The following is a 26,291-nucleotide window of genomic DNA, read 5'->3' as shown; positions in this document are numbered from 1 at the left end:
TGAGTTTTGTTTTGAATCCAGAGCTCAGAAAGAAAGTTGCACAATGACTACCAAGCTTATCTGATCCTCTTTGCACTCGCCGTAGCTCTGGAAAGGGTTTGTCTGACCCATTTGTGGGTATTTTGCTAGGGCATGACTGCACATGGGGGCAGATAGTCTTGTGCCCGTGCCATGGCAGCATGATTACAACTTCGAACTATAGCAGGATCCTTCCTGATTAGAGAGCAAGACCAAGGAACATACAGTTGCCTGCATATTAAAAATATGAAGGTGTGTCCAAAGATATGCAAACTTACATCCCAGTTTACAGCACACTGGTTTCCCTCTGCAGTCTGTGCCTTGAGAACTCACAGTATTCATGGTGAGCTCTGACCTTTGCCTGATATTCACTGTTACCAGCAAGAAGTTTTATTACAAGCCTAAACTTCTAGGATTTTACAGAAGGTCCCTGGATACATGGGATTTTTCATAAAACTACATTTATTACTCTGCTCATCAACACAATCAACAGTTTTGCTTTCATTTTCTCTGGAAATTCAAATATTTTTGAAAAACACATTAAAAAAATCACAACAGAATGGTGTTGAGTCTACTGGAAAATTCAGAAGAAAAGATGCTTCATGTTAGAGGCAAGTGCATTGCTATCATCTCTCACATATAAGCACTATGTTCTTTAACAGCCTGCCTCCTATAGCACTCCTCTAGAACACATTTCTAGTGTTTCATGAAGAGAAAGAAAAACATACATATTTCCTACCTATTGTTGGGAAATTATGGCATAGAGGTGGAAAAGGATCCCTCAAGATCAAACCAAACATTTGGCAACCAAACACTGACAGCTGAAGGGCAGTGCTTTGGGAACTAAAGATACAAAACTGAAACTCATTTGCATTGACAGTTGTGCATATACAGAGAAGTCTACATATGGTTAAAAGAAACAAGGTATTCCCCAAACAGCTGCAGAGCTAAATTTACCAAAACCTTGTCCTCTTCACATACAGACGTAATGAGAGTACTTCGAGTTCACTGAAGTCAGTGATCACTGATAAGAGTGTATAAGAAAGGCCACCAGGAAAAAAACAAAAAAACAAAAAAAACCCACAACACCCTGGAACTGTTCCACAAGCAAAACAGCTCCTTCCCTGCACTTTTATCATTGTGATGAGAATGTCAACTGCCAAGGCCAGTGGTGCCTCAGTTTAGCAATACCTAACTGCACTAAGGGTTTCTGGCAGTTAATTCTGCATCCAGGAGAGCTGTAGGCTTTGTACCGTGCCCCATACATCGTCCGGTCAGGGACCAATAAACTTTCCCTAGGCAGGTGTCTGTGCGGATGGCTGGGAATTTCCACAGGAATTTTGTTACTTAGAATCATACAGTTAGCAGACAGTAAAAACTAATGTTGGCTATCAGTCTGTCTTGCTGCATACTGAGAGTGTGACTTTGAAGAGAGATACCTGCAGGAAAAAAAAACTCTCAAGGGAAAAAAACATCCTGAACTTGGAAAGACATCTCAAAGAAGGACTTATGAACACCAGAGTGAGCCATACCTTCACATACCAGACAGCCCGGCCATCCCTGTGGTGTCTGGGACCAGTCATTCTGCACACACCCAGCCTGACCTGGGATTCATGCAGGTAAGATGACACTCAGTAATTCAGCTGTGAAAGGAGCACCTAGAAGCTTTGTTATTTATGATTGTTTGATAAAATTTGCTCTTATAGAAGTCACTTAGTTGTCTCTTGCTTGCAGAACACAGGTGCTTTGCAGGTCTCACTCACCGTCCTACACACTCAGCAAGCCTGTTTGCCTGAGAGGAGACCTGATCTCATAGAATCATCGAAGTTGGAAAAAGACCTCTAAGATCACCAAGTCCAACTGTCAACTCATTGCCACCATGCCCACTATGTCCCTCATTGCCACATCTGTGTTTCTTGAACACTTCTCGGATGGTGACTCCACCACCTCCCAGGGCAGCCTGTTACAATGTCTCACCACTCTTTCTGAGAATAAATGTTTCCTAATATCCAGCTTGAACCTCTTCTAGTGAAACTTAAGGCCATTTATAGGGACCTGCAGCAAAGCACTCCCTGCCTTGCAGCTCTCCTCCTTCCCAAGCCCTGCCTAATTGCTCAGCCTTTGTGCTGAATTCAGAGCTCCCAGCCATGGAACTGCAGGAGTAGCTGTGAGGTCAGCCTCTCTACCTGGAGGGAGCTCTGTACCAATCTTGCTCCTGGGCCTTGTAGGCCCTTGGAGTGAAAACAGCTTTGTCAGCACCATCTAGTTATGCCATAAATGCCTATTTAAAACACAACACAGGGCAGAGACAAGTTGCAGATCACCTTGATCCAACCTGAGGCACTTCCATCTTTCCATCCATCCAACATGCCAGGCCTGCTCTTGCCCACTTCACAAGGCCAAAAAGTGAAGGACAGTTTGTACTGCAGTCCCAACAGACTGAACACAGTTGCCCATGAAATCTCTCTCCTCTCACAGATGTACCTGCTGTGACGATCTTGAGAGCTTCAGGCACCTTGTTAGCACTATCTTTAATGTGAATCCTAATGAAAATGCGATGCTGCCTGTGAGGAGCAGCACTCACATAAGGATATGGATACCAGAGCATGAACTGGAGTATCCACAGCCAACAGGAATTTTACTGCCAAAAGCACAAGAGTAGTGTGGACATGGCTTAAGGTAATGATAACAGCGTGAATATTTTATTAAGGTAAACTGAATGTGCTCTTCTACTGTAAAACCACCTTGGGAACAGGTCCCTACATGCAAACTCATGTCTGCCTCTATGTCCTCTCCCTGCTGTTGGTACTATTTTTCCCCACTCAGGCACCTCCCTGCTTGCCTTGGAAGCACCCACATTTGTGCCCTGCATACTGCCTGCTCAGCCTTCACACCCGCTATTTCTGTGTGTACTACAGCACACACTCCAGCTTTAAAGGCCTGTTAGCCACAGCTTCTTTGTGCTTCCTTCCCTTCAGGTCCCTTCCCTCCTTGTTGCTCCAACAGCAAGACTTTCCAAACCTAACCAAGCGTCTCCTCTCAGATTTTCCCTACCAGGGACCAGACTGTACCCAGTGGTTTGATCTTTTTCCCCAACCTCTTACAGTATTTCTATGAAGATCTCTCACTGTTTCCTCCCTGCCATGCAGACATCTCCCACTCACACAGTTCTTCCACCTTCCTCCTTTGATTTTGATTCTCCATCTTTTTCCTTTCCTCACAGTGTGGTGGATTTATGTCACTGGTCCACCTTAACCCCCATATGCCTCACCTACTGCCTTGATTCCTTTCTTCTGCTCATTAAGAGGCTGTTCATTTGACATGCACTGCTCGGACTCCAGGCTCTTTACTGCTGAGTTTTCTCTGCACTAACTTTCAAGTGGTCCTATTCAGCACCCTCCATTAGACTCTCATCATTCAGCCTTCCTGTGATTTCCACTCCATCAGTCCTGATGACTTCTCTTTTGCTTTCAGCCCTCTTTCTACCAAGTTTATCAGCAAATACTCCTCACAGTTCGATTTCTTTTGCTTTGCTTTCCCATCAGTACCAACCCAACTGATACCCCTCACCCACTTTTGCTGCTATCTGCTCAAAGCCATTGCTTCCTGCTCAATGTGCATAAAGCATGCAATATCTTATGGGATACCCTCGATTCCTCTCTCATTTCCTTAGTGACAATCACTGTACTTATGCCAGGCAGGGCACAATTTTTATTTAGAAGGCCTCGCATTCAAGGTGCACCCTTGAAGCTTTCTGCTTTCTTGGACAAGATGTTGCTTGTTCTCATAGTTAAAACTCCTCTCTGAACCCTTGCTCTCTCATTATTTTCATGATGGGAACATCCTTTTCTCTGACTTTCGTAACTGCAGCCATCTTCCAAATGCTATAACAAGGGTCATTTTCATAGTCTTATGCCTTGATTAAACAGTTCAGTTTCGTGTTTCTGTCAGCTCTCCATTCTCTAAGAATTAAAATACATTGCCCCAGTGCTGCTGAAATATCACAGCAGCAGCCAGTGGCAGCAGTCACCCCTCCTCCTGCCAACCCAGATTACCATTCTTCGTCCTCCGCCCCGCCTTGCCCTACTAGCTATTTAATGCAGTGGCATCTGGGTACACCCCAGCCAGGAACCCCAGGACTATGACCATGCAATAATTAATAATGTCTTTATTTCTACTGAGAACTCAACTTGCTGGTGCTGAACCTACACCCTGAACCAGGATGGGTTTCTCTGACCAAAACAAACAAACAAAAATAAAGGTTTTCAGTTTATTTCAGGGTAAAATTCAAGCATATTCACTTGTTTCTCAGGGGCAAAATGTCAATATGAACCCTGAACAACATCACTTGGGGTGGTGCTTCTGCAGAGTGGATTTCCAGATAGTCCTTGTATTGATGAATAGGACAGAGAGCATTCCATTTTGAGGTGGCTGTTAAAGCCTTGCCTGCTTTAGAAACAGCTGAAAGTTACTGTTGTCTCATGATTCTTTTGTACCACATGGCAGAGATTTCTCATGCATTTGTAGGTTTTTTCCATGTCATGCCAAATGTGCCCATCTCTGCTGATTTAGCCGCTGCTTTCTGACCTAACTCAGTAAAACACAACACCCAGCCTCTAAGTATGTTTTGTAAAACATACTCCTTGCCGTCAAAAATACATAACAAAAAACTCTCTCTTCTTTTCAAATGAAAGCTTGCTTGTGATCACGGTAAATGAAAGACTGGAAAGGACAAAAATGCCCTCAAATATCAGGTAGTCAGCTTTGCAGTTATTAAGAAGTTGCTTTGCTCTGTTGAGTTTACTGTGTCACCAAAATCCCAACAGCCACAGTTATACAAAGCCTACATTGTGTCTGCAAGGCTACTGAGAAGATGTTCCTGATCTTGGCAAGAGCTAGGTGTACCCAGAAGCATTTTATTGGAGAAAAAAAAAATGCAACAGAAGAGAAATATTATTTTAGGCCTCACACTGGAAAGATAAAGGTCAGAGTTCTTCCTTCTTCCAAAGTGTTGTGCAAAAAAATATCCTGTTTGCAGGATCTACTTTAGAACCTTGAAAATTACACCTAAAAATCCCCATAAGAAATAAATTTCTGAGTGACTTGAGAGAGCTTGTGGGTGTAGGTCATAGGCAATTTGGATGTCTAAATTCCTGACTAAGGGGACAGCTACATACACTGATATACAGGCATGGGAATTGGCCCTCCATGGTCAAACCATCAGATTTATTTCCACACTATGAAGCAAAGTTGATCTTTACTTTCATCATAGTCATTGATATCTGTTAATTTCAGCAGAAAGAGGATATGGCAACTCAGATACCCATCACTATTTCTTCACAGAAAGCACAATAATGAATTCCTCACTAAATCAGAGCACTGATGATTTGGAAACTTGTGCACAGAGTCAAGAACAGCAGACTGAATGAAAAGCTGATAGTAAGTTCCTGCTTCCCCATAGGACTGCAGTATCTGCTGGACCATTATGAGTGGAGACCCAGTTTGAAGTAACCCTCAGACCATTTTCTCCAGTTGCTCTTTAAAAAATTACACATTAATACATTTTGAATACGGTGTTGCCTAATCCCACAACTTCAGAACACATTTAAATCCATAACAATCAGTCTGAATGGCTGTCAGAGCCAATAATACATTTATGATGGCAGAAGTAAGCATTGCCATATATGTTTTCTGTGATTAAATATTTTTAACAGCTACTAGCAAAGGCTGTTCTGCATCATATCCAAGTGGTTTGGGTTTTTTTTATTTGTTGGTTTTGTTTTTACAGTTTGCCCAGCTACACCCTGAAACAGTGGCCGTCCCTGAATGCAGATCCTAGTGCAAGATCCCATTGAAGCAACGCTCCCCAAAGGCTGCTTACATTAAATACTTTAATTCCAAGACTCTCGACATTTTTAAATCCGCTTTATTGGAGGCAGCGCATTCCTTCACATTCTAAAACTTCAAACAAAGATTTCCCGTCCCAGGCTGCCGCGATTAGCGACTGTACTGACCCGGCAGTCAGCTCCAACTGCTTCCCTAACAACCCCCAGAGCGGGACTGTGTTGTGCCGTGTCCCAGGACACCGCAGTGCCCGGCAGCCCCACAGAAAGCACCGCGGAGATGCAGGGCAGCAGCACCTGCCCTCGGCTCCGGCGGGTTAAAACAAACCGGAGGGGAAAAGCTGTGCCGGGAAGAGAACGGGGAGGCCAAGCGCGCAAGGAGAGTGTTTGTCTCTCCGTTTATCTCCCAGACAGCTTGTTGGCCTGACAGCCCCGCTGGCACGGGCCGGCCGGACACGCGGGCCGTCCTTATCGGGGCGCCGGGACGGGAGCGGCCGCCCGCCCCGCGCTGCTCCTCCCCGGCACTGCGGGGCCCGGAGCCCGGCGACTGCGGGCCGGGCCGCACCGTCCCGGGGGCTCGGAGGCACCGGTGGGCGGCTTGCAGCCCCGTCTCCCAGTCCTGCCCTTTGGAGCTGAGAACGTTGGAAAGATATCGCAGTCAGACTGCCTCAGCGTGAAGGTTTGTTTTAAATTCCTAAAAGGAAACGAGCTGTGCAGATTTCCCCCTGAAACAAAACAACGTACACCAACTTACATTACAGCGGCTACTTGCAACTCGCCCCCGGCATTTCCCATCTAGGCACACACACTCAGAGCAAAGGAGGGGCCTGACCCCCTCCCCGGTCGATCTGTAGATTGCAAACGGACATCAGAAACTTTTCCCAGGACAGATCCCATTACTACACTACCGGCACGGAGCTGGCTGCCGGGCAGCAGCCTCCCGGAGCCCACCTGCCAGCCCTGAGCGTGCTGCACACACTGCCGTGTTTTTGTATCAGAAACAAGGAACAGCCAAAACAACCGAACACTCCTTCCCAGAGGTTCTCCAAAGACATCGGGGCTGCAGGTTTGCTTTGACACGGACGAACGACCCTCTTAGTTTCAGAGTTTCTCTCCCGCAGGTGACCCACTCTTTGCCCTCTAGTACCTGCTGCTGTCCTTCATCTGCCACCTGCTCGCAGTGACGCTCAAGAAGGGACCCCCGGAACTCCTTAGCAATACTTTCGCTTTGCCTCCAGCCCACAAAAAAAATAAGTACATATATATACATACATAAATAAACAATCAACACCCGTGTTTCCAAATGTGCATTCTGACCAAACTTCTGTCCCGTTCCGCTGCCGTCCCGACAGAGCAAAACGCGACACCTACCTGGAGCCCCGCCGACGCCGGCACCATCCGGGGAAGGCGAAGCCGCGGGGCAGCGACCTAGCGCATTGTCCCTTCGGCCCCGCTGCTAAGTGAGAGTTGAGCAACTCCTCGCAACGCTGCCGCTCGCAACAACAGCCGAGCCGAGCCGAGCCGAGCCGAGCCTCCTCTCTTGGCTCCCTGTACTTTCTTTTTTTTTGTTTTCGTAAGAAGACTTTTTTGAGAAGTAAGACGTGGGGAGAGCCCCGCGCTCAGTAGCTCATCCAAAGCCCCTGCGCTAAGCCGCACATTCCTGCGCGGAGCGGAGCAGAGCTGGGACTGGGACGGGGCTGGGGATGGGCAGCGACTCGCCTCTTCACCTCTAAGGAGCTCAGCGCACACCCGGACCCCGGGGAGTAAAAATCGGGATCTCCTCCAGCAGTGGGGCGGTTTTATTTTTTGTCGTCCCCCCCCTCTCCTCCCCTTCTCCCAGCGCTCACAGTAGCAAGGTTGTCTCTTGGCTACTCCCTGCCCCAAACTCACCAAACCAGATTCTTACTCCCAACACCTTCCCGTAAATCTGAAGTGAAACGTTACCCCGCGCTGAGCCCTGGCTGGCACCCGGCCAGCGCATTTCTCTTGTTTCAGGAGGGCAGATGAAAAAATAGAGGGAAACCTGTAGAGATGCAAAAGCTGGAAGGAAGGAAGCGAACTTCCAGAGCAGCTTTACTGAAAATATTATGGGAGGTAGTGATTCTTTTTTATCTTTAAGGGCTAAAGCAGTGCTAGTTTTTATTTTTGATTTTATTTTTATTTTTCCTCTTACAGCTAGTTTCAGGCTAGGGAAAATCCTCCCCTTCGGCCATCCACATCCAGCAGGAGGACAGAGGTTTGAAGGGAAAATGAAGCCACATGCACTGGCAGGAGAGCATCACCACATCCAGCAGAACTGGGGGCAAAGCCCTCGCGCTGCTGGGATCTGCTCAGCCCACTGCAGAGCTCGTGGGAGTGCCACATTTTACCCTTTTCTGGCCTGAGGTTACACCCGATTCCTAGAGAAGGAACAAAAGAGAAACTAGTTTGTAACAAAAACAACAGAGCCTTCCTTAAAGTGATCCCTCTGCCCTCTGCCTTGAATGCCTATAGAAACAAGGGAGTGGGACTGCAATCTTGATGCCAGAAAGCTTAATACAGGAAATGTTTAGTCATATATATGCAAATAGATCAACATTTCCCCTAAGCAGTCATCTAAAATTTTTGTTTTGTTTACCCATGGAGGATGTTCCTTCAGCTTATTGTTGCTTTCCCCCCAAGTGAACTTCTGTGATTTATGACCAGGCAGAGGGACATAATCATAGAATCATAGAATGGCTTGAGTTGGAGGGACCTCAAGGATTATCAAGTTCCAACCCTCCAGCTCTGACACAGGCAGGGCTGCCAGCCACTGGAAGGTGTACTAGACCAGGTTGCCCAGGGGCCCATCCAATCTGGCCTTAAACACTTCCAGGGACAGGGCATCCACGGCTTCTCTGGGCATCCTGTTCCAGCACCTCACCAGTCCTGTGATCCAGGAGAGCGGACAAAGCCACCAGCAAGCAAAAGGTCAGCAGTCCTGAAAGTCACATCTTTAAATAAATAATATTGGAGATAAAAGCAGTGATACAAAATCATTCTTCTCCATTCCTGATAATTTGTATAATTATCAACTCAATCCTTTTCTGAAAGAAATACTCAGAGTTGAGTATACGGTATACTGCTTTATTACTATTCTACAACATACAGTTTTTGAAAGCAGTTTGTCTTTTGAAATGTATATTCGTGTTCATTTTTATTTTTATTTATTTTTTTCAGATGAGAAGACTCTCATTGGCTTTACCTAAGCCAGCCATGCTTGACTCCCTAGGAAAGTTTTGCTTTGGACAGGAACTGAAGAGTCAAACCGCTGTGGGTATAACAAAGCCAAGGAGCCAAACATTGCAAAGTTAAAGTTAGCAGTGTGTTCTCTCCCAACTATCATCATTCAAAGCTGATACAGGGATGCAGTTCCAGTGTTAGCAATTGGGGCAAGAATAAAAAATCTTTCAGAACTTACCAGTACCAGTGTGCAAATAATCATGGGGGAAATTGCCATCAGGTACTTGAAATGAGAACTCAATATTATCTGTAAACGTTTATGCAGTTACATTTTTCTAAGGAAAAGAAGTCCAGGAAAGCAAATTGTCTCAGTAGTAGAATCATCTCTGAAATATTCTAGCATCTTCCTCAAAACCTGATCCAGTTGTTCAACAGCAAGGCCTTCCCACAATGTCCTTGTTGGATAAGTGTGCCCAGACAATCCATCTGATGTAGGGACAGCTCATGCTCCATTTGCTCTGCTCAGGGGAGCAGCAGTTATAGGCAGAGGGGTGTTTTTTGCCAACACATGCAGATTGTTTCTTTTAACTTGGATTCTTTGTTAAAATACAACACATGATACAGAAACTTTAAAGAAATATGAATATACCATCCAGAATGCAACTCCATTACCAAGAGCTGTGGCTGCACCAGTGCAGTGCAAACAACTTCCGTAAGGTACACTGCTAGAAGTGCAGCTCTGACTGATGTATCTCTGTCCAAAAATTCCAAGAGTAGCCCTAAGCCAGAATGCTGGAAAACAAAAACTTCCCTTTGTAGTACAAGCTGTGCCAGCGATCCTACTATGGGGCATCCTTCCAGGCAGGCTGGGGAGAATTCAGATCCCTTTCTGAAGGTGAGTTCATGCCTTTTTTTTTCTGGTGGAGGCTTTGGGTTGAGTTTGCTTTGAAGTTACCAAAGATAAAAAGAGTTTGTCATTTTTCCTAATGTAGTTCGTCTTCAGGTAAAGGGATTCCAGCATGGGGATTACAGCTAGAGCCAATGCCAGGCAGTAGCTCACCTGACAATCAAACACCCAATCAGATGACAGCAGTGATTCAAGAAAATCTCTTAGAACCATCACAGAACCATCATAGAAGAGTTTGAGTTGGAAGGGACCCTTAAAGTTCATCTGATTCAACTCCTTTGCAATGAACAGGGACATCTACAGCTACAGCCCCATCTGGCCTGCTCTTGAATGTCTCCAGGCATGGGGCATCCACCAGACCTCTAGGTAACTTGTGCCAGTGCCTCACCATCCTTGCTGTAAAAAACTATTCCTTGTATTTAACTCTCCCATCCTTGTATCCAACTATTTTTTTTTTAACCATGAACCACACTGGACCTATCACAGGATGAGGTGGGATTAAACCACTTCTTAAAATTTATGATCAGTAGCTTGTTACCATTGGCTTTTTAGGTCTGATCTAAGTTTATGTTTCATCTAAAGTTAAACATCAGATCTAATTGATCTGCTGAGCCATTGTTTTATATCAGAATATTTTTTCTCTCTCTGTGAGTCCCAACCTCTTGGCTAGTGTGAGCTTTTTACATAAGAAGAGCAATCCAGCTTCAGTTTTCTGCAGCACCCACAGTTTGTGGGTTAAAACGGAAGAGCAGTCACTGCCCCAGAGCACCCAGCAGAGATTTCCTGTTTCTCTGCCAAGCCATGGTAGGGTTTCAAGCCAAAATAAAAGAATTTAATGAGTCCATAGCAAAAGAAATTCGACTAAGTGCAGCATAATTAGGCCACTAGCACTAATCTTTAAAGGGAGCAGTATTTGATGAAGGAAGGTATACTCCAAAACGGATCTTACAATTGCAATAAAAAATTTCAGGCTATAGAGCTGGGAGTTGAAGTGTGTTTTGGGGGAGTCCTCCTGGTTGGTAACATTTCCTTTTATACATGGCTTATTGTGGTGCCAGTTGTGTAATAACTATTTTACAGTTTATCACTACTGCCAAGAGCTGACTTTACTGCAGCAAGAAACCACATGTTGAAGGTTTGGTGGCTGCATTTCATTCAGGACATTGTGAAACCTCCCCCTCTCTTTATTTTTTTTAATAAATGGGAAACTATGAAAATCACAAGTGAGAAGCGTGGCACCCAGAAATGAAATGTTTCTTAGTAACAGAAAACTAATAGGAGAGGTAAGGAATCTTTGTTACTTCTCATAAAAAAAAATAGTTAAGACATCTTTATTTCAACTCTAAGTTTTTGTTTAAGCTTTCTAAACAAAACATTTCCTAGTACATGATTAGATATTTGTACACAATTCAAGAAGCAAAAACATGCTGTAATTACCTCAATTTTTAGGGTTTGGTTTTCTCCAAGTGGATGCTGAAGTTTGGAAGATGAGCATTTTTGAAAGCAGATGGTGAAATACTGTCATTTCCAAAATATAAGATCTCAATGTGACTGTGAACAGCAATTTCTTCTCTTCCACAGAGGTCCTGCTTGGGACCCCATAGACATTGCATCTTTGCACTAGGAGAAGTGTTTATGTGGACAATGCCAGCTCTACTGGCAAAGAAGGCAGATAGGGGAGCATTTTTTCAGGTAAACAGGAGGTTCTTTACCTTGGTCATGTCGGAGGAAGGGAGGAGCTCCATACGGTGCAGGTGGTGCAGAGGTTCAGAGAAAGGATGAAGGGCAGGGCTAGCTCAAGCTGATAACAGTGGAAGGAAAGAGACAGCCCAAGGAAACACTTGCAGGTCTTCAGTCTCTTCTCAGGAGCACCCAGCCTTTGTGCCGCCAGCTCACTGAGCCCAGCATGGCCTGAAAATCACCTGTTTGTTGGCATGGCTGAAGGGCTTGAGCTAGCTCTGCCTGCAGGCTTAGATATCTCTTTTTGATGGAGATCCCTATTTGGTGAATACTTGGCTTCTCTTCAGAATTTATGTACTGAATTTTCTACTTGTAACAATCCAGAATTATTAAACTCCCATTTCATGGGATGTGGCCAGGACACTGTCTCTTACTAACAAAACCATCTTGCTTTCAAGTTATTTTCTGCCATGAGCAAGAGAATGTAACATAAAATAATGTTTTTTTTTTCACTGATCAAATACAGATACATGAATTCACAAACAACACCACAAACTTCCACAGAAGGATTTGCTCAGAAATATTGCCATCTGAGAGTGCTGAGGGAACAGGTGGAGGTGATAGCTGAGCTGCTTTCCAATATCTATCAGCGTTCCTGGTCAACTGGAGGGGTCCCAGAAGACTGGAGACTTGTCAGTGTAACTCCCATATTCAAGAAAGAAGGATTCAGGGAAGTACAGGCCTGTCAGCCTGACCTCGGTACCAGGAAAGGTTATGGTGCAGATTGTCTTGAGGGAGATCACATGGTATGTGAGGGACAAGAGGGGTATCATGCCTAGCCAACATGGGTTCATGAAGGGCAGGTCCTGCTTGACCAACCTTATCTCATTCTATGATTGAATGATCCACCTGGTGGATGAGGGAAAGGCAGTTGATGTGGTCTACCTTGACTTGAGCAAAGCTTTTGACACACCCAGAGTACTCTCCTGCAGAAGCTGGCAGCCCATGGCTTGGAAAGGTACAATCTTTCTGGGTAAGGAACTGGCTGGAGGGCCAGGCCCAGAGAGTGGTGGTGAATGGAGTTAAATCCAGTTGGCAACAGGTTACGAGTGGTGCTCCCCAGGGGTCAGTACTGGGGCCTGTCTTCTTCAGTATCTTTACTGATGACCTGGACAAGGACATTGGGTGCACTCTTAGTAAGTTAGTATATGACACCAAATTGGCTGGAAGTGATGATCTGCCTTGGTGTAGCAAGGTGCTACAGCGGGATCTGGACAGGTTGCATCATTGGGTTTGATGAGGGGATGAGGTTCAACAAGACCAAGTACCAGGTCCTGCATTTTGGCCGCAACAACCTCAGGCAAGACTACAGGCTTGGGGAAGTGGTTGGAAGACTGTGTAGAGGAAACGGACCTGGAGGTATTGGTCAGTGCTTGGCTGAACATGAGCCAGCAGTGTGCCCAGGTGGCTAAGAAGGCCAATGGCATCCTGGCTTGTGTCAGAAATAGTATTGCCAGCAGGAACATGGAAGTAATTATATCTCTGTACTTGGCACTGATGAGGCTGCAGCTTGAGTACTATGTTCAATCTTGTGCCCCTCACTGCAAGACGTTGAGGCCCTGGAGTGTGTCCAGAGAAGCAAAGCTGGTGAGGGGTCAGGAGCAGCTGAGGGAGCTGAGATAGTTCAGTCTGGAGAAGAGGAGGCTTAGGGGGGAGACCTTATTGCTCTCTATAACTGCCTGAAGGGAGGTTGTAGTGAGCTGGGGGTCAGCCTCTTCTCTCATGTAACTAGCAATAGGATGAGAGGGAATAGCCTCAAACTGTGCCAGGGGAGGCATGACAGTTCAGGCTGGACATAAGGGAATACTAGTTTTCTGAAAGAGTGGTCAGGCACTGGAATGGGCTGCCCAGGGAAGTGGTGGAGTTACAGACCCTGGAGGTGTTCAAGGAACTTTTAGACACTGTGTTGAGGTTCATGGTTTAAAGAGTGATTGGTGATAGGTAGATAGTTGGACTGGATGATCTTGTAGGTCTTTTCCAACCTCGGTGATTCTGTGATTCCATGGTTTCATGGGTAGGAAAAAAGTCTTCATGTGGTCAAGAAAATACCTCATCTCATTGGGTGCAGAAATTTCTCATTTCCTGACAGTTTGATGACCCCTCTTCTCCCAGGAACCCCTTCTATATGCACACTTCCCACACTTAGGCTTTCTATTAAGCCCTCCATGTCCCAGACATTCTTACTCTTTGCCCATCTTGGCACTCTGCCTTGCCAGGACTCCAGCAGTGCCAGTGTAGATCACACAGATACTCACTTTTCTACAGTTAGCACTTCATTATCAAATACAGTCCCCAAGCTAAAAGTAAGAAATCTAATGCTGGCTTGTTCTTAAGTGCTTCACCATGCAAGCTGCGGCACCAGGGATGTCACAGAAATGATGTTTCCACAGGAAAGGCTCTATCTTGTCTTTTGTGCCCAAGGGAGCAGGGGTCAGCTGGTCTGTGTTCCTGCTGCGTTTGGCCACTAAATACTTCTTGGGGGCCCCAGGAAGTGAGGAATCACATTAGGGCATTTCAGCTCTGGCCCTGTGCGTGGTACACCTCTGCTCCACATAAACATGCCCTGAGATAACCCAGACTGCACCTCTAACCTTAGAGCTGCCAGGAAATGCAGCAAGCGGCTGCTCCTTATCCCTCTCGCTTTTAGTATGGCACCGGAGGAAGGCAGCTCTGTGTTTTCATGTACCTCCTCCAGCACAGAAATAATAGTACTGTCCTTTCTGATGTTACCATGCTGAGATTTCTCACATACATGAAAAAGTTTTCCAGGCTTTATAATCAAATGAGAACATGAAAATAATCAGATAAAAATTTCTGAACGTGATATTGTTCCTCTCATTTTTCTCTAGTGAAAAGAGTAGTTTGCACACAGAATTTTGGAGATGTCTTCTGCCTTGTGGAACTCTAGCTCAAAACTGGAAGCTGCAGTTGGTGAAACTGAAAGCTGGGTGAAATCACAAGGCGATATGGTTAGGTTTAACCCTGGCTGAGAGGCGTCCTGAGTGCTGGACTGCCATGTGCTCCACAGTCACTTCTAGTTGGAGGGAAGTGAAACAGGCAAAGTGCAGCAGAAGCATTTCAGCAGGAAATTATCATAACATACTGAAGCAAGCTCTAAGAACAGAAAAAAAATCAAGCCAAGAATTCAGCCATTTGTTAATCTCTGCAAAGAGGGAAAGGAAAACAAAAGGAACTGCCTAATTTCACAATTTGTCTCTCTAATGAGAGGCCCCAAGACAGCAGCAGGTATTGCCATACACATGTACACACTTGTGCACTCAGTGGGTGTGAGCTTGTGCAGAGGTCAGAGGAGGAGGAGGAAGGCCTGTGCCTGTGGAGGCAGGGGGTGTTTGCACACATCCCATAATAGTCGTGGGTGAAAATGTGCAGGCAAGTGGCTCAGTGACTCAAAAATAATGAGAGCTGAACCCCCTGCACTCTCGATAGTCAGAAGTGCTCCAGCAGTAACATGTGATGTACAAAAAGCCAGTGTGAATGCAGGCAGCAGGGCTGTACAGGGGGAAGCTGCCTGTGAAACAGGAAGGTCACCCAGATACATGAGGTCTCTGTCCTGCAGGAGCCTCTCATTAATATTAATGGAATTTTTGTTCATTTGTTTTTGTTGTTGTTTTTGAACCAACACTTCTAACAGATCCAAGAACATTTATTGCTATTCAGATTACCTGCAAGAATATAAAATCACATGACTTCTTGGACGAGGGAGGTATAATCACAGAACAGTTTCTCTGCAGCAAGAGATCACACTATATTGGAGGGAGGCTCTGAGGTTGCAGGTAGGACTGTCTCCCTGCACGGTTGCCCACTGCTCAGACACTGCTCAGCCCATCTCCACCATACCCACTTAATCGCATCCCCCAGTGCCACATCTGCATGTTTCTTGAACACCTCCAGGAACACAGTCTCTCTGGGCAGCCTTCATTACCACTCTTTAGAGAAAAATGTTTCCTAAAATCCAACCTGAACCTCCCTGGTGCAACTTAAAGCCATTACTTTTCCACCTATCACTGGTTATCTGGGAGAAGAGATGGACCCCAGACAACATGAGAACCAAAAGTTATAGATACATAAATAAACACCATAGCCCACTAATATTCATACATTATTTTACACTTTGCTGCAATTCGCTGTTCTTCAAGAAATAAACCTTAAAGCAGTGATGAGGATTGCATGTATCAATTCATTCAGAATAAGAACAAGATCAAAATAATGGTATGGCTTAGGCTTTGGATGACTTTTGACACATACATAGCTCTCTTGAGCCCTCTTAAGCTCAAGGAGGGAAGGTTTAGATTGGATGTCAGGGGGAAGTTCTTCACAGAGAGAGTGGTGCAGTGCTGGAACAGGCTGCTCAGAGAGGCTGTGGATGCCTCATCCCTGGGGATGTTCAAGACCAGGTTGGATGGAGCCCTGGGCAACCTGGTCTAGTACCAGATCTGGAAGGTTGGTGGCCCTGCCTGTGGCAGGGGAGTTGGAACTTGATGGTCCTTCGGATCTCTTCCCACCCAAGCTGTTCTGTGATTGTATGATTCATTCTATACATAGTAACTAGAACAGCTCATGACATGGTCACAAACTGAGTCACAGACACTCCTGGTTTGACATTTATAGATATAAATAATAACAAAAAGGTAATTATTGTTGTATACCATTTCCCATCCAGGTTTACTCTGTCCTGAGGAAGACTGACAAAGCACAAGGTATTTTATCTTCAGAAGATAAGTTCTGTGGGTAGAAACGTGGGGTGTGATCCACATTTTGCAGCACTTTGCACAACAAGGTCCAGATCAACAACCACATCCCTCCAGTTCTGCAAGACAAGCTAGATTACTGATAGCGATAACTATATAGGTTTTCCTATCAGAAATCCTGATGAAACATTTGTCATGATGATTAATGGGATTCACTAAGAGAGAAATTAGCCCTTGTAAGAAAAGGACAAACATCTGTGTTCTGCAAAATAGTTTCTTACCAGCAAATGCAGTGCTGCACTGGCATAAGAGTTGTTTCTTACATTATTCTCTTGGTCCAGGCAGTAGTAGAGGCACATCATGGACACACATACAGAAGAAATACAAAGAAGATGAGGCCAAGGTGGTTACATTTAATTTAGCAGTTCAAAAAGAAGCCGGTGCTAGCTACCTGTGCTCATTCACTGGATTAGCACTTGTATGTCTTCATTAAATTGATCAAAAGGAAAACTAGATCAGAAGGAATTGCTTCAGCTCAGCTACAGCAGACCTAATACTAATCAAAGTGCGTTAAAACTGAGCATCTTCTTCATCTATAACACAAAACATAAACCCAAAGCTAGCTCTTATAGTCTTGCACTGACCTGTTTCCCAGATTCTCTCCCAGCTCTGTTCAGAAGTTGCCACAGACCTGATGACTTATGCTGCTTGGAAGCATGCCATGAGAGTAATGGACTCTGCCACACTTGCCAAGCTGTTCCTACAAAAACAGAGTTTATATGAATTTTATAGGCCTTAATTGTTTTTTTTTTTTATACTATTAGCTTAGTAATTTGTGGTTTGTTAATAATAACCTTGACAAAGCCAAAACATCTACTGGTATTATAGAGAGTTGTAAGCAAAATAGACTGAGAAAAGTGGGGTACACCCAGAGGCAGGGGTTCCTCCCCCTATGTCAATGCTGGTGTGATGGGGTTACCAGAAGCACTTGCTACCACAATGGCCAAGGTACTTTTTAATGTTTTGGGGTTTTTTTTTCTTTTGTTTTCAGAGTAGCATAGTACTATACTCCAATTCATTTTTCTTCTATTTCTGTAATCTCTACCATCTTTCATGTCTTTGTTCTCTCTTATTCTGCACCTTGCACCCCCCCTTCCCCAGACAGATGCATCAAACCTAAGTTTATCTCAAAATTCATCAGTTTAAGTTGGAGGTGATGTAAATCACAGACCCCTTGCAGTGAAAGCAGTCACAGATACTGCACAAGAGCAAGAGGAGACAACAATAATTGGGCTTTGAGCAGCTGTGGAAAGATTGTAGGAAGACAAAATGCAATAACTTAGAGGATTCTAAGAGGTACCTGTTCCCTCACAGCTGTTACCAAAACTTCAGTACAATTTGAAGTTAAGGCAACAAAGGGTATCACATGAGCACTGCCAAATGTAGTTCAGATGAAGGCATCTAACTCAACTTAAATAGCCTCTGGTGCTGCCAGGAGCAGCAGGAAAAGTGTTTCCCTGCTCTTGAGAAACAGCTGCCATCTAGTAACCACCACTTGTGCTGAGTTCTTACAAGCACTATTAACCAAACAGTTGCTGCCACCCAAGCTCCAGTTCCAGACTATCGCCCTGCTGAAAAGTCTGTCTAGTGCAGCACCCCTTTAGATACTGAAAGGATGCTATCAGATTCTGAATAGTTCTAGGAGTTGAAAAGGACTAAGTGAGTAGTGCTACAAAGGATGTCAAGGGGTTGAAGAAATGTCCTTTACAGAGACAGAAGTTCTAGTGAGGGAGAGCAGGAAAGGAAGGAAGGTGAAGTGGCTTACTCAGCTTCTTCTGTTGTTTTGGATAAAAGCAATATTTTCCTCACATCAAGTCAGCAAAAGCATTTCCTGACATGTTGCTCTCTCCACTGCTTTTTTTAAAAAGCTAAAGCAGCTTTCAAAAAAAGCATCTGAAAATGTTGATGCTGGTCAGGAAACAAGCAATCTCTAGGTCTCACACTGACTCCGTTACCAGCATCCTGGTACTTCCCTTAGGGACATTTTCTGTGCAGAGGCAGAGCTCTGCTGGCACCAAGTACTGTTGTAGGGAGTGGGAGCACAGGGAAGGAGGAGGATGCAGCCCCAGAGAGCCCAGCAAGGCTGGGAGCAGGAACTGCTTTGAGAATCTGCTTTGAGTACCTGGCTTTGGTCGAACCCTGAGGCAGATTCACAGAAGCACAGCAAGGATGAGGCTGGCAGGAATCTGTGAGCCCTTCTGGACCAGCCCCAGCTCCAGTGGGGACACAAGAGCAGGCACCCAGTCCCATGGCCAAGTGATTTCTGAAGATCTCCGAGGAGATTTTACAGCCCATAACAGAAGGCAATAGACTGTGTCCATGGCTCAGCTATTTCCATCTTCTCCTCCAGGCCAGTGGGGATTCTGGGCATAGCCCAGGCTTTGCTCAACAGAGTGTTTTGGACTCATTTTGTCTACATGTAGTGGTCTGAGGAAATATTTCTGGGAGTGCACCGAGCAGCAAGGGAGAGCATGAGGCAGGATTTCCCTCTGCTAGGCCTGAGATGGGAAAGGCAAACAAGGATATCTCCAGCACTGTGCTGGGCATGGAACACCTTAACCTGTTAGAGACGATTTCTCTTTGATAGGATAAGTTGCAAATCATTTCAAATCTTTCCTGATTATGTCTTTAATTATGTTTTCTTGAGAACAGGTGAACTTTTGCAGCCTAAACTGAAAAAATCTGTTTGCACATCTCCTAGAACTCTAGGAAAACAAGCTTAAGAAGAAACAGTAAATATTTGTAGTTAATGTAAACTGCTCCACTCACTGTAAGACTCAGGCACAGCACTCACGCTTATGTCATGGGCCACCAGAAACTGAGGCCAATGCTGGGGTGAAGCTGCAGGTCAATGGGAGGCTGTGAGTGCCAGCAAGCAGACACTGCTCCTCATTACTGCTCAGCACTGCCAGCATGCTGTTGGGAAATGGTTAGCACTGCCACACCTTTACAGACCTGCAGTGCAACCACTGTCCCTGCATGCCCCGAACCAGAGCAGTATTTTGAGTCTGGATTGCTGAGTGGTGAACATCCTCTTTACCTCCTCCTCACAACGATTTATGCAATTATGTACTATTAGGACACTCCAAACAGACAAATTATTACAAGCACACACAGTGCCCTGGATGACCCAAGTGAAATCATCACAGCAAGCTTTTATTTTGTTACTCAGGGGTGTTTAATACTCCTTTTAACACTAGACAGCAAATGGGAGCTGCAGCAATTTCCATCCTGCTGCTGAAATACAGTATTGCTAATGAGCTCTGTGCCATGCGAACCTTACCAGGCTGATTCTGAACTTGGAGTGAACCTGGTTCAGCTGCACCTTCATGCTCTGTGCTATAAAAAATGCTAAGCAGCAGTGCCACATGACCTGGTGTTTTAAGGAGATGGCCATCAATGAAAAAGTCTAATGAAGAAAATAGCCTCTTCCAAATCTCTTCACTATGTGTTGATTCTTTTATATGTTCTCAAACTATTTTTTTTTTCCCTCTGTTGCTAATGAGCACTTCAGAATTTTATTTAGCTCTCTGGAATGACTGCCACTCACTGCTAGAATGTTAATCTGCCTAAACCCATTCAGCTCCACTTACTTGGAAGTCAATCACCTGGAGCCTGCATTTCAAAGAGATGCTGGCTAATGCAGTCACAACAGAAGAGGTGTTCTGGGACAGCTCCCACAGTTGGGAGTAATCTTGGAGTGTCGAGGCTACTAGACAGCAAACAGATTGGTGTTGATTCCCCATGATAAAGAGGACAGGAGATGTTGCTGATGGAGATTGGGAGCATGAATATCGGGCAGACAAGAGGCTGCTTAGTAAAGAGTGCTACAGATCACAGAAGGGATGCAGAAGAAGGGATGTGTGATGTGCTGAGCAAACAAGCACAGTGGGCATGGCTGGAGCTGAAGCTGTAAGGTGTTGGGGGAGGAGTCTGGCTGTCCAGAAGTAATTAAAGAACTGATCGATTTTGTCTTGTAGTCTGTTTTTTTTTTTTTTTTTCTTTTTAAAGCCCAGTTTAGAGATGGAGAAAATGCTACCTTGAGTAAAATCTGATACTAAAGGTAAGAGACATGGGTGCCACCTGAGACAATGAATGATGCTGGGGAACTGGAACAGCATATCTTTGAATCGCTCCAGTACTCACTCCAGGAAATGGTGCTCTTTTAGCTTCTTTAGCATGCTCAGAAGCCCTGATCTGTCAGATGGCACTGCCCTGGCCAGAGAGAGGCCATAGCCAGGGGTGAGAGAGAACCAGGGCCTGAATGCTGCACTGAGTTGGCTTGCAAGCAGAGGGGACCATGAAGTCCACTGCTGTCAGAATTGCTTCTGGGCACCCCTCAGCACTCATTACATGGGAAGAAAGGTGTTTTTCTCTGCCCCTTCTCTGCCATTGTCCTGACTCCCTGGGCAACTCTCTGATGGCAAACTGTACAAATCCTATTGAGTGTGTATAGATTTTCTACTGAAGCCTACATTGAAATACATATGCTTTTTTTTTTCTTTCTCTTAGCATGAGTTTTCTCAGCTGCTCAGTTATAAGTGAAGAGTCAGCTAAACCAAGGGAAGAGATTTCCTGATGAAGAGACAAAAAGTGGTTGTGATAGTACAACAGGAATTGGTTGCTTTGCTGCTGCTGTGGAGGAGCAAATGGTCCTGTGATCTGCCCTGAAAAAGCCCATCCAGGGAAAGGCAGATATTCAGAGTTGCTAGATGCATTTGAAATGAAACTTTTAGCTTTTATCTGAATTACAGATGTTTCTGTAAAACGTATTTCTAGAAACCTTGTAAATGCAAAATTTGTGAGGAGGTTGCCCTGTATTCTTTCAATATATGAACTTCTTTGCAAAGACAGATAGGGAGCTGCAATGTCATATTTCTAAAATGGGAGAACATAAAAATAGAATGAAATATTATTGTAGATTTATAAGCAGAATGGAAGATAAAGTTCATAATTCTTAGAAACAGCACCTATACTGCGACCTACTGTCATAATTTCTTATTAAAGAACTTGAAAAAGAAACACAGTGGCCTCACACATTCATAAAGTGTGACCAAAATTATACTTCAGCTGTAGGCTATAAGCTTGAAGTATGTAGGCACTGTAATATCCAGGTACCTAAGTAATTTTCTTGAAGTTACTTATTAGCTAACGAAAGAGGTTTGAATTAGGATTAATTGCAGAAATGGAAACATGAATTCAAATCTTACACTAGAAGTTTTCTTCTTTCTGAGAATAAAAACTGCATTTGCAAATTTACTTCTAATTTTCCATTAAATTAATGAGAAAAACTAGAAGAACAGTGCTTTTCGCTGCTGACAATTCAAAGAGAAATGATGGGTTCAAGACTTGGGAGTTACCAAAGCCATCACCACTGCCTGTCCACAGAGGGAGGCCTTGTAAATGGTAGCACCAGTGGCCTGCTAAGGCTGAGCCCATCAGGGACACCATCCAGCAGGCAGCCATTTTTGTCTCCTTGGCTCCTGGGATTATTCCAAGAACAAGATGTTTCCGGGAATGATGCACTGCTGGAAAAGAAATAAAAACAAGAAGTGCAGCCACTGCCTTCAACTACTGTGGATTGCTGGCTTTCTTTTGTGAAGGCAGAAACATCCACCCTTTGGCATGCTGAGCCTGTAGCAGTTTCCATGTGAAGAAATTAACACTTTCTCTATTTACATCAAAGCTTGCTGAAGAGATAGAGAAATTGTAATTGTAATTGCCCCCTCACTGCAAGAAAGACATTCTGAAGCGTGTTTGGAGAACAGCAACAAAGCTGGTGAGGGGTCTGGAACATGGGCCTTATGAGGAGCGGATGAGGGAGCTGGGGTTTGAACCTGAGGAGACTCAGGGGAGGAGGCTCTGGGGAGACCTGATTGCTCTCTACTACTGCCTGAAAGGAGGTTGTGGAGAGGTGGGAGCTAGCTTCCTCTCCTAGGTAATGGGGATAAAATGAGAGATGAAGGCCTTACATTGTACCAGGAAGATTCAGGATGGATATTAGGAATCATTTCTTCTCAAAAAGAGTGGTACTGCATTGAAACAAGTTGGCCAGGGAAGCAGTGGAGTCACTGTTCCTGTTCAAGAAGTGCATAGATGTGTCACTGAGAGTCATGGTTAGTGGGCATGGTGGGGATGGGCTGACAGTTGCTCTAGATGATCTTGGAGGTCTTTTCCATCCTTAACGATTCTATGATTCAGCCCCCAGATCCCTCTCCAGCAGTTCCTCCTCCAGCTACCCTGCCAAGCAATGGTCTCACCACAAATGTGGTCCTGTTGTCAGAATAGGAGTAGAAAGACCATCTACATTTCAGTTATCCAAAATCTCACAATGCTACAGCCTGCTTCAGCCAAACCATTTGCTTCAGTGTGAAAATAAGGCCTCTATGCCTACACTTTTCTTGCAAAAGCTTGAAGTAAATACTGATTTTGAGGGAACGCATGCAAGTAAAAGGTAAAGGAAGGGCTAGTAAATATTTTAAATCAGTGGCTTTTTTTTTTTTTTTTCCAAATCTTAGGATTTTTTTTGATGCTTCTTCTTTATCTTTTAAGTAAGTACAAGCATAGATGGTGTTTGAAACTCTTGCCAGTTTAGCTATGTTTTAAGAAGTGTAAAAGTAATGACTTAGCCTGAGCGAGTAAAAGCCAGTAGTTTGGCAATTATACCAGCAGTCTGACTCTTGGTTTTCTATTTGACTATATACTATCTATAGATTGTTTTTCTCAAGTTATAAACCATGCCAGAAAAAAAAGAACCCAGCTGCTTCAAACTACATCAATAAGAGAATCTGCAACTCAACACGTTTACATCCTAATGCAAGCTCATAGAGGATATTTGAAGTACCTAATTTTTAAGACTTTTACAAAGTATGTCAGTCACAGACCTGATCTTTCAATATTATGCATAAGTCCCATTCCCTGAAAAGTAGTCATTTGTTGTTAATGAGAGTTGTCAATGACTGAGGTTAAGCTGTAATCTGAACTGGAATTTTTTTAATAAAGTGCCTATTATTTGTGGAAAACTGCTGAGCAATGCTGTTCATTTATATAATGCCACCCTATATTTAAAAACATCACAAAAATGAAGAACAATCCATGCATTTAACTGCAAGGTCTTTTAAAGGGCATGCACCAGTCAAACTCCATCAAGCAGTACTGGTATAACTTCTAATTTACTTAGCGGGCTGGTATGAGAATTGAAACCACAGTACAGTCAAACCTGACCACTTGAAATTTGCATGTATAATCTATAATGCCAGCAACATCCGATGACTTGAAGAACAGAAAGATCCAGCAGTGCTGTCCAAACTTCAAGCACCTCAAGATTTTTGGATTGGGAAATTGTCTTGAGTCTCTGCTGATTTGCACATCCATTTTCAAATTCCTTCCAGCTGAACTTGATGTCTCCTGTACAGACTCTTCATCTGAGCCTGTTGTCTTATACAAACCTCATGTTTGGAATGCAATCTCATTTGAATTACCTAAATAGAAAGGCATTTTGGAAAAAAAAAAAAAAGTGCTGTAATTTTTTTCCATGCATTCTGGCCTCATGTTTTGAAGCCATGCGCCAAATCCCAGCCATCACCTTTTTCAGGAAAAAAACAGAAAACCACTGCACTGCCCTTTTGAAAATTCTTATATTCTTCCCCACATCGCTCACCAAATTGTTACTAGCAGACACTAATGACACTTGTATTTGGATTCAAAAGTTTTGTAGGACAGAAATACAAACAGATGCAGAAATACAAATACAAGAGAAAATGGAAAAAGATCAGGGGAAAATATAAAAGCCTGGAAATCTTGTTCTATATGTCTCTTGCAGTGAAAGCACGTACTTGTTCAGGTTCAAAACTACCCTCGAGAAGAGGGAATGGTAAGCACAGCCCAGCCAAAGCAAGCTGAGATCTCAGGCCTCCATTCTGATGGGAAGGTGAGATTTCTACCACATCCAGGTGTTCTGCCACACCCAGACATCCAGTACCAGAACAGTAGACACTAAGTCTTGATAGGCCTCCTGCATCCCATGCCATTAACTAGATAGAGAGGGGAAATATAACCAACACAACAAGCTTAATATTTCATTTAAATAATTTGTTAAAATGATCATTCTTTGCTTTTCTGCAGGCATTCAGCATATCCATAACCAGGTAGCCATTCCCATAAAGTGTATGAATGACAGAACTCAGAAATATGGCTCTCATGAGGGACTATAGAGAAACAGAACAGGTGAATAAAAGCTCAGTAGGGCCCTCTTTGGCTTGATAGCTCTGTTTATAGACAGGCTTTTGTTTAGGTTCCTGGCATTTTGCAAAGGAGTAGAAGGGATCTACTATATAGGAAATCTAGAAGATGGGGTTTTATTTCTTCTTCTTCTTCTTCTTTTTTCTTTTTTCCTTTAAACATTTTTAAAAAGCATTCCAAAGCATTGACCTGGGTATAGATCACCTCTCTCTCACATCAAAAAGTGAAAACACAGCCATGCAAAAAACCCCTTCCTTGTAGAAAAACATTACTTTCCAGTGTGGCAAGCACATCATTGTATTAAACAATAGTGTCAAGTTCCCCAGCTAAAGAAAGTATTTGTGAAGTATTTGGGGAAGCTTCATTGAAAGAAAAACAAAAGGCACACAAGACATACAATACCTTTATTAAATTACTTCTCAGGGCTGTAAAAATTACGCTGCCACCTCTTTTTTTGGAACATACAATTTAGCAGACTGTATTCACTCTCCTCAGACCTCTCAGCTGGCTTCAGGCTATGTGCTCGTTTTCACTGAACAGTAAAGAAAACTTCTAATCAGCAGCATTACTCGGCTTCTTTTCTTTTCTGCTGATTGTTGAAAGATAGATGGTGAATGCAGACAAGCAAACTATTCAAAGACAGCTCTAGGACAGATTCCTCTGATCCAGTGGAGTAGCAAAGGCCTTGTCACACATCCTGCTACATCCTATACAAAAGTAGTGAAGATAAAGTTTAATGGAAGAAGAGCACATGTTGTGTCAATCAATGTCAGGCAAAATGGGTCAAGAAATTCTTTACCTTTCCTCCACAAAAAGAGTAAAAAAATGAATCCATAAAACTGAAGATTTTTGACGTCTTGAACTGCAGAAAACACATCGGTAACGCCAAAAAATGTCATATGCCTCAGTGTGAGATTCTCACACACAATTCTTCATGAGCTTTGGAATGTGATTTCTCAGAACAGGATGCTTTTCCTGGAAGTTTTGGTTCAAGGCTGGGTACCAGCTGTCAGTCAGTTTTGGCAGTTCAGCCACAGCTGACATTCCAAGGAGATGGCCTGAGAGTAGGAGGGACACTCTGCAAAAGAGAAATGAAGTAAGATGCTGAGGGAGCTGTCAGAATGACCCAAAACTTTAGTATCACCTCTGTTGTACATTAGAACCCACAGTGAAGGCCGTATGGATTCTCTGCTATGGTAGGAGTGCACTAACCAGCATTTTGCAGGCAAAACAATGTTCAGAAAACAGAATGTGTAAATGCATCCAACATACACAGGCAGGTGAGAGGATTTCACTGCCCTGAGGTGTCACTCTGCATCACATACAGCCAGTGGGAGCTTTGCTAAGTGAGTGCCTTCATAGCTCCTTGAGCATGCTACCATTTTTCATTTCCTATCTACATACTGGAAGTTAAGTACATTGATTAGTAGTATAACAGTCTGCCTTTGCTTATGGGGTTGTTGTGCTACCCAACAAGGCAAAATTCTGCCATAATATAATGCTGAATCAATATCCCTGAATTTTGACTTGAAGTGACTTCATTATTTTCCAGAAGTCACCATGCTTTGATGA

At 44.0% G+C, this 26,291-nt stretch overlaps 1 protein-coding gene across 1 annotated transcript in view; it reads right to left on the bottom strand.

Moving 5' to 3' along the window:
* Positions 1–7,392, bottom strand: part of RBM47 (RNA binding motif protein 47) — a 75,940-nt gene extending 68,548 nt beyond the window's left edge. The window contains exon 1 of the mRNA XM_065737131.1: positions 7,233–7,392. The gene's annotated coding sequence lies outside the window, so the exon portion shown is untranslated. The remainder of the gene's footprint in view (positions 1–7,232) is intronic.
* Positions 7,393–26,291: the final 18,899 nt, after the last annotated feature.

Source organism: Cyrtonyx montezumae, unplaced genomic scaffold (assembly GCF_038088225.1).
Source record: "Cyrtonyx montezumae isolate F1298 unplaced genomic scaffold, pur_monq_1.0 scaffold_2, whole genome shotgun sequence".
NCBI lineage: Eukaryota > Metazoa > Chordata > Aves > Galliformes > Odontophoridae > Cyrtonyx > Cyrtonyx montezumae.
Note: the sequence above shows the minus strand (reverse complement) of the source record. Positions and strands in the feature narration are given on the sequence as shown.